Source organism: Montipora foliosa, chromosome 4, assembly GCF_036669935.1.
Source record: "Montipora foliosa isolate CH-2021 chromosome 4, ASM3666993v2, whole genome shotgun sequence".
Lineage (NCBI taxonomy): Eukaryota > Metazoa > Cnidaria > Anthozoa > Scleractinia > Acroporidae > Montipora > Montipora foliosa.
In genome coordinates this window covers 41,685,324-41,692,823 of record NC_090872.1, presented here as the reverse complement: position 1 = coordinate 41,692,823, position 7,500 = coordinate 41,685,324, and the positions used below count along the sequence as shown (strand labels likewise).

The 7,500-nt window shown below is 39.6% G+C and overlaps 2 protein-coding genes and 1 pseudogene across 5 annotated transcripts in view; 1 reads left to right on the top strand and 2 right to left on the bottom strand.

Moving 5' to 3' along the window:
• The window catches only part of LOC137999271 (uncharacterized), a 333,030-nt gene that overhangs the window by 134,211 nt on the left and 191,319 nt on the right, over positions 1–7,500 (bottom strand). The gene's annotated exons all lie outside the window — the stretch shown is intronic.
• The window catches only part of LOC138000816 (uncharacterized), a 173,005-nt gene that overhangs the window by 13,458 nt on the left and 152,047 nt on the right, over positions 1–7,500 (top strand). The gene's annotated exons all lie outside the window — the stretch shown is intronic.
• Positions 2,119–7,500, bottom strand: part of LOC137999415 (uncharacterized) — a 5,552-nt pseudogene continuing 170 nt past the window's right edge.

Here is a 7,500-nt window from a genome sequence, read left to right as displayed (position 1 = left end):
GGGTCGTGCCGCTCTGTTCGTATCGTCGTTGTCTTCTCTTCGTGTCGTCGTATTGCTTTGTTATTGTCGTCATGTTGCCCATTTCGTCGCACTGCGTTCTTCGTGTCGTCAATTTGCTAGTTTCATCGTATTCCTGTCTTCGTGTCGTCGTGTTGTCAATTTCGCCGTGTTCTTCAATTCGTCGACGGCTGCATAAACTAGTCAGCGGTAAGTCAATTTTCCCCGGTAGGTATGTTATGTATGGGGACATATATTGTATTCTCTTTGGCAAAGCATATCATGACTTTCCGTTCTTATCTTCTACTTTTTTTTGGGAGAAATTTGGTGAGTTTCATCCGTGGAAAACTGAGTTTGTGGCTATTTTGGCAAGGAAACTTGCAATTTCTCGTGTAACCATGAAGTTGTTAATTTCAGTGATGTTTTCATGTTTATGCATACATTGCGCGGCGGTGCTAAATTTGTTTCGTCGCTAGACGGCCCAAAAAACCCAGTCTTTCCACACTGAACAGTCCCTTATCAAAATGTTTGTTTTTCACACAAACTTTTTCCGTCCTGTAGAAAGTGGCAGGGTCCGACTTCGAAAAATACACCACGAGACAGGCACAGGAAGCCACTACAAGCGATCATCGCTCAAACCGCGCCCGTCAAGTCCGCGTTTTCATCGGGTTCTGGATAAGAGGATCAGTTTAGCGTTTAACTGGTAATCAAAATTGCTTAATTGTCCCTGCCGTTACTTTTATTTTTGGAATAGCAACTGTTTCAACTCTTTCTCCATAGCATTAAATGCTAGCAATTTTTTATAAAACGATTTTGTAAATGGTTAAAACAATTTTTCAAAGCGTTAAACATACATACATACATACGTTTTATTGCAACTCCCTAAAAGGGCTTTTCAGTACAATACTACAAAAAGAACCATAATTCAGAACAAATATATGAACATACTAACTTTGATATTCTCTAAGAGTATAAATAAGATAAATATAGCAATTAAGAACAAGTATATTAACATAATTTATTTAAATATTGTCTAACTAAATTCCTTTTGAATGCATTTAAACTAGTTAAGTTCCTCAAGTCGTTACTTAATCCATTCCAGATTTTTACACCTCTATATGCAAAGCGACGCTGTCCGGTTGCTAGGCGACAACGAGGAATATTTAGGTTGTTTGCAGATCGCGTTGCCCTGGTACATACAGAGGATCTCATTTGTAGTTGGTCACATAAATATTTGGGCGCGAGATTGTTTAGGCATTTAAATACCATCACTGCATCATTGATATCTAGTCTATCTTTTACCTTGAGAATTCCTAGCGACTTAAGACTTTCGCTAATATGATCGAATTTTTTAAGTCCCAGAATAATTCTCGCAGCAAAGTTTTGGACCAGTTGGAGTTTATGTATATTAGCCTTAGAAGTGTTTGCCCACATCGACGAGCAATAAAAGAACTTAGTGAACACAAAACTTTTAATGAGTAATAAAAGTGTTGGTCTGTCCAAAACATGCTTAATTCTGTTTATATGTACTAACTGATTAAAGCAACTAGAAACTGTTTTAGTAATATGAGTATCGTATGAAAGACGCTGATCTAAATATACTCCAAGGTCCCTAGCAAAGGGAACCGGTGATATAGTTTTATCGAAAATAGAAACAGATATTGGTGGTAACTGCTTAGTAAGTTGCGGTAGGCCAACAACCATTAATTTGGTTTTGTCCGGATTTAAAAGCAATGAATTTCTCGCGCTCCATTTGCAAATTTCCTGAAGGTCAGCATTTACTGTAGCTATAGCGTTGTGTACATTCGAAACTTGAAATTTTAAAAACAACTGGCTATCGTCTACGTAACACGAGACTTGACTGTGAGTAATCAACCCATCAATATAGGTAGTTATAAGTACAGGGCCTAGAATAGAACCCTGAGGAACGCCATGTGTTAAAGTTAACATTTGAGAAACGGCGTCTCCATATCGCACCCTTTGAGTCCTATCAGAAAGATAACTAGAAAACCATGAGAGACAGTGTGAAGCAAGGCCTAATCTACGTAACTTACTTAGGAGAATATTATGATTTAAACTATCGAACGCTTTAGACATGTCTAAAAGTACCAGTATAGAAATTTATTTCTCGTCCATAGCTTTTAAAAGTTCATCAGTAACGTAGATAAGGGCAGTCTCTGTGGAATGTAGTTTCCTATTGCCATTTTGGTGAGTGGAGAGTTTATTGTTTACGGAGAGAAAGTCAACAAACTGTTTATGAGCAAGTCTCTCACACACTTTGGATAAGGTAGGAAGCAAGGAAATTGGTCGATTGCAAGAAGGCTCGTCCGAATTTCTGTCTTTGGGAATCGGGATAACTTCTGCAGTTTTCCATGCTTTTGGGAAGACGCTCAGCTCAAATGAACTGTTAATCAATCTGGTAATTATGGTGGAAGTGGCTGGTAGGCTGTCCTTTAAGATTCTTGCAGATATCTTATCATATCCAGGTGCTTTATTGCAGGATAGGACCATAATTACAGATTTCACTTCTCTTTCAGTAACAGACTTAAAGTTGAAGCAATCAGAACAGTCATATGAAGTCGTAGGTTCTTGTTGGGTGACTACTTCAGTAACATCTAGTTGTTGCTCCTGTATCAAATGGTTGGCCTTGAGAGCAGTCAATCTTCCAACAGACGTAAAATATCTATTGACGGAAACGGAAACTAAGTTCAGAAAAAAGGGAAGCAAAATAGTTTATATGCTTAGCATTAAGTGCTTAAATGGTTTGAAATGAAAACGAAACGGCTTTTGCCGTTAAACGAAAAATCGTTAGTATACGTATTCCCATTCCCGGTCACATTATTATTTTAATATTAAGCTGCAATTAGGGCACTTTGTCAGAGGGGATGTTGAAGTAACAGGTTGTGGTGACTTGTTCAAGGATAAAACGCTTTTCATAGGTCGAATGTAAAGCAGTGTATTGCTTTCTACAAAATATTTTATGTATTTTATTTTATGTATCCATTGCTTGGCCTCAAAATTAGCCTTAGTGGTCTTGACATTCCCCCTGATTCCGCTCGCATTACTTCGAACCCATCATCTTAGGATTTCAACTTCTCATATTCACTTTCAAGAACAGACTTGAAATGCTCAAAGCTCCCACTTTTGTTTGGAAAAAAACACTCTTCTTCTTCTTCTTCTTCTTCTTCGTACTGCCTCTTTTAACGCAGGTAACGATTCTTGGGATGGCGGGAGGTCGTGAGTTCAACTCCGGCCGGACCAACACTCAGGGTCTTTAAATAACTGAGGAGAAAGTGCTGCCTTTGTAATTACATATGCAAATGGTTAGACTCTCTAGTCTTCTCGGATAAGGACGATAAGCCGGAGGTCCGGTCTCACAACCCTTGTTCATTAACTCTGTGGGATGTTAAAGATCCCACACCCTATTCGAAAAGAGTAGGGGACAGTGTTCCCGGTGTTGTGGTCTGACCTTTCCAGCATGTCGTCAGCTTAGCAGGATTAGCTTGAAGGGCTTCTGTGTGAATGAGACCAGAATGAGGAGCCAAGTGCTGGAGCCTCACTCAAGCAAAGCTCAAGCAAGCTCAAGCAAGAGTCTTATCTTTTCTGGGTCTGACAACACACAGAAATTCTTCGGGTTGAATCATAATCACAGGTTTCCCTATTCCTTTTTCTTTTCCTTTCTGTGTCTGCATTCTTCTCCCCCCTCCAGAGAGAGAAGGGAAGGCCCTCCTGTAACCACAATTAAACCAAAATTAGAAACCTTAAGTCTTCTTTACCAGCTGGTTGGGTTCCATCCGCTAGATCCTTGTGTGTTTAATAGCGCATTTTATCGAGTACAATTTTCCGTTAAATTACTTCAAATCTCGCTCCATAGGACTGCGACATCGCGGAAAGAGTTGATTGCTGTTGATGGATACCTTTGTCATCACCTTCAATCTTTGCTATTGCTTCTTTTAATTATATGGAAACAACTTGTCGCCATTTTGTTATCATCATTTGGGACACCTACAAAGCAACAAGATAACACGAAGAGAAGACAAAGACGATACGAACAGAGCATCACGACCCAACCACGAAAACGACGCCACGAAGAAAGGAAATCAATGACCTGAAGAAGAGGTTTCGACGTGTGTAGGACCTTTCGACGCCACGAAATGTAAATTCCTATTTTGTCCCAATGTGACGCCATACTGTACTGAGATACGGAGTACGTATTGTAAGATGAACAAAGGAAGAGCTAAAAACATTGGATAGAATGATTAGAAAGGCAAGACAATGAATCGTGCTTTTCATCCAAAGAGCGATTTTGATAGGATGCATGTGTCGCGGGTAAATGGAGGTCGGGGACTGATAAGCTGTGAGCAATGTGTGAGAAGTGAGGAAACACTTTAGGTTGGTATGTGATCAATTCTCTGGGAGTCCTGCTGCAAGGGGTAGGGGCTACTAGTGTAATTAGGTGTGAGGAAACAGTGAGCAAAATGATTTCAAGACATCTTGGAACAACGAGAAACTCAATAGTTGGAAGGAAAAAAAACTGCATGGTCAATTTGTAACAGAAACGACGCATGGAGAAGAATCGTCACGGGTGGAGCTGGTTGCAAAAAGTAGACTTGAAGATCCAAACGGAAGCACTTATTTGTCCAGGCCAAGGACAAAAACTTAGGACTAGCTATATAAAATACCATATTGACAAGACGGGGCAATCCCATTATGTAGGCTATGTGGCGAAAAAGGTGACAGCGTAAACCGTATTGTCTGTGAGTGTAAAAATCTGGCCAAATGGGAATATAAGCACAGACGCGACAGGAATTGCAAGAATGTGGAACATGAGAACTGTGCAGGTGGTACAAATTTTTGTAGGATCATTGGAAGTGTAACAAAAAACTTGGATAAGTGGCTGGGAAAGTTGGATGAAAAAATTGGTATTTCATTACTCCAGAAAACTACGTTACTAGGAACAGCAAGGATTTTGAGAAAAGTATTAGAGCTGTAGAGTAAGGAGAAAACTCTAAGGGACCTTTGGTCATGGGATATGGCTCGCTCCCTTAAAAAGCTAACCGGAAAAAAGATGATCCAGTTCAAAAAGATGACAACAATAATAATAATTATTATTATTATAGCTGCATCAAAATCCAATATTGCCAACATATCTATTTGTAATTAACTTTTCCCACTTGTCCAAATGTAGAATAAATTGAATAGTTTTTGCTGGGACGTTTACTTCAGCTTTGAACAAACCGTCCAATTTGAGAAAAATCTGGATACTTTCCATCAACCAATCCAATCTCAAGATAAATAAAAGGGCTGAGTATTAGCCAATAAGGTTGCAGCTATTAGGCGACGTTTTTGAGCCACGGACGGACAACGGAAGTGATCGTTTCGCTCGACAGGACAGTGGTTTGTCTCAGATTTTTAAACTACTCGTCGCTACCAGTGAGAAGAAACCGTTTTTGGAAGCTATATAATAGGACTACATGCTTGTCCAATTTGGAAATAATTGGATTCATTGGCAAAAAATCTTCGGAATGCCAAATTGGACGAGGCCGCAGTCCTCAGACATTTGTGTAATAAACCTAAAAGGTGCCAAATAGCATCATTGTAATCTTGCTAAATAATGTCAAACTTTTTGTATACTGAAAAAGACCAAAATTAGTTGACTCAAATGTGGCTTGCCAAGGTTGCGTTTCTTGGCTTTGTATTTCTTTTAGGTACATTGGACAGAAGCATCATTCTTAATTGCGTCCAGAAAATTTCATGAAATTGACTTAAATACTTTTTAAATAGACATGTTGAGGTACTCACATTTTCATCAAAATTGATTTTGCGAGAAAAAGGGCCTTTTAAAATAGGTTAATTGGTCTGCAATTCTCTCTTCAACCTCTGAGCAAAGAAAATGAATCAACATGAAACAGCAGCACAGATAACACCCTCTCCTTGCTGGTTCTTGTTTTTCTTTTACTTTTTTAATCCCCTTAAGGCCTTTCTCCTTTTGTTCCTTTCAGCGTTTTCTTTGTACTCTGCGCGATGAATGCAATCCAAGTCAAGTTACCTGCACCCTTGCTCAGTGTATTTCCCCGGGTTCATTTTTAATGTTCTAAACAAGAGAAAAACAGTTCCAGCTCCAATGTTGAAGTGGCTGATGGCATCAAACAACCCAAATTCTAACATTTCCATTCCAGAATAATTGACACGGCAATGACACAATCATTCAGGGAAGAGTACCTAAGTTTCTGCCAGGTATCATGACAGGAAATACAACGGTTCACAACGTCAATTTCATCGGCTCCCTGGGCATCCCTGATCTCTTTTGCAGCACTGGAGATGTTGTTCTTGGCAATAATTTTACATTTCTTGCCACTGTTCTTGAAGTTTTCTGATATGCCCTTGCTGTTGGGGTCATCAAAGTGCAGAATTTGTTAGCTCCACTGTAGCTTTTTCATATAGAGCTCATGGAATACACTAGACGTCTGTTCACCTCATAGCTTAAGGTTCGCTTTTTGGATGTAAGAAAGTCATGTTTCCAGCCACAGTTTTCGCAAAAGCGTCCCTTCCTTTGGATAAAGTTCTCTGACAGCACTAAACTGAAGTCTTCATCATGCACCTGTCAATGTAAATCCTGTTGGGAAGCGAAGCGACCCCGGGGACGGGACATTTGACTTTATCCAAAAGAAGTTTGGTATGAATTCAAACGCGGTTACCAAATGTCCCTAAGTCACGCTTCCGTTAGAGAAAGGTGCATTATGCAGTCAGCACGTACATCTTGTAGAAGAAAATGCAGCGCTCATTAGCTCCATATCGAGAAACCTGAATCCAGTTATCGTTGGCTTTTGTTCACAAGGTTTTTCTTCGATTGGATTCGATTTTGTTGAAAGCTTTTTCGAAGATCGGATTTCTTGCTTTCTTCACTAGAGCTCGAGGTATTCGAAGCACGTGTTTCTCCGTTTAGTTCTTTCGTGTCACCAATGTTATTGCTTTAGATTCTCTTTCGCTCGTTTCGTATAATGATTTCCCGAAAACCTTCTTTTAGGGCGTCTGGCTGAGTGAAACTTAGGAATAAATGGTTTTGAAACGGGAAAGAAAGTCGAGAAATATGTGAATTCGCAGATCCAACGTTCGAGTGTTCGCAGCTGAAATTGATCATGCTCGCAGGCTCGCTCAATCATCCCACCATAAGCGTTAATCGTTTTTGTGACAGGAAGAGTCCTTTGTCACGTACGGAAACAAGCTTGTGGTGGTCGAAATTTTTGCCATTTCTAAGGCATTATACCATCTTAAATAAATGAGTTTTTAGGTTCCTTTTAAAGGAATTAACAGAGTTGCAGAAGTTGATGTGTAATTGCATAGAGTTCCAGATCCTTCGCGCAAAGATGGAAAAACCCTGCCTCCGTAAGATTAAAGGGTGGTTCCTCGAGTAAATGTTTGCTTGACGGAAGTAGAGTATACGTACGGATAGGTACATATGGTTACAAAAACGAACTAATATGCTAAGGAGCTAAGCTGTTT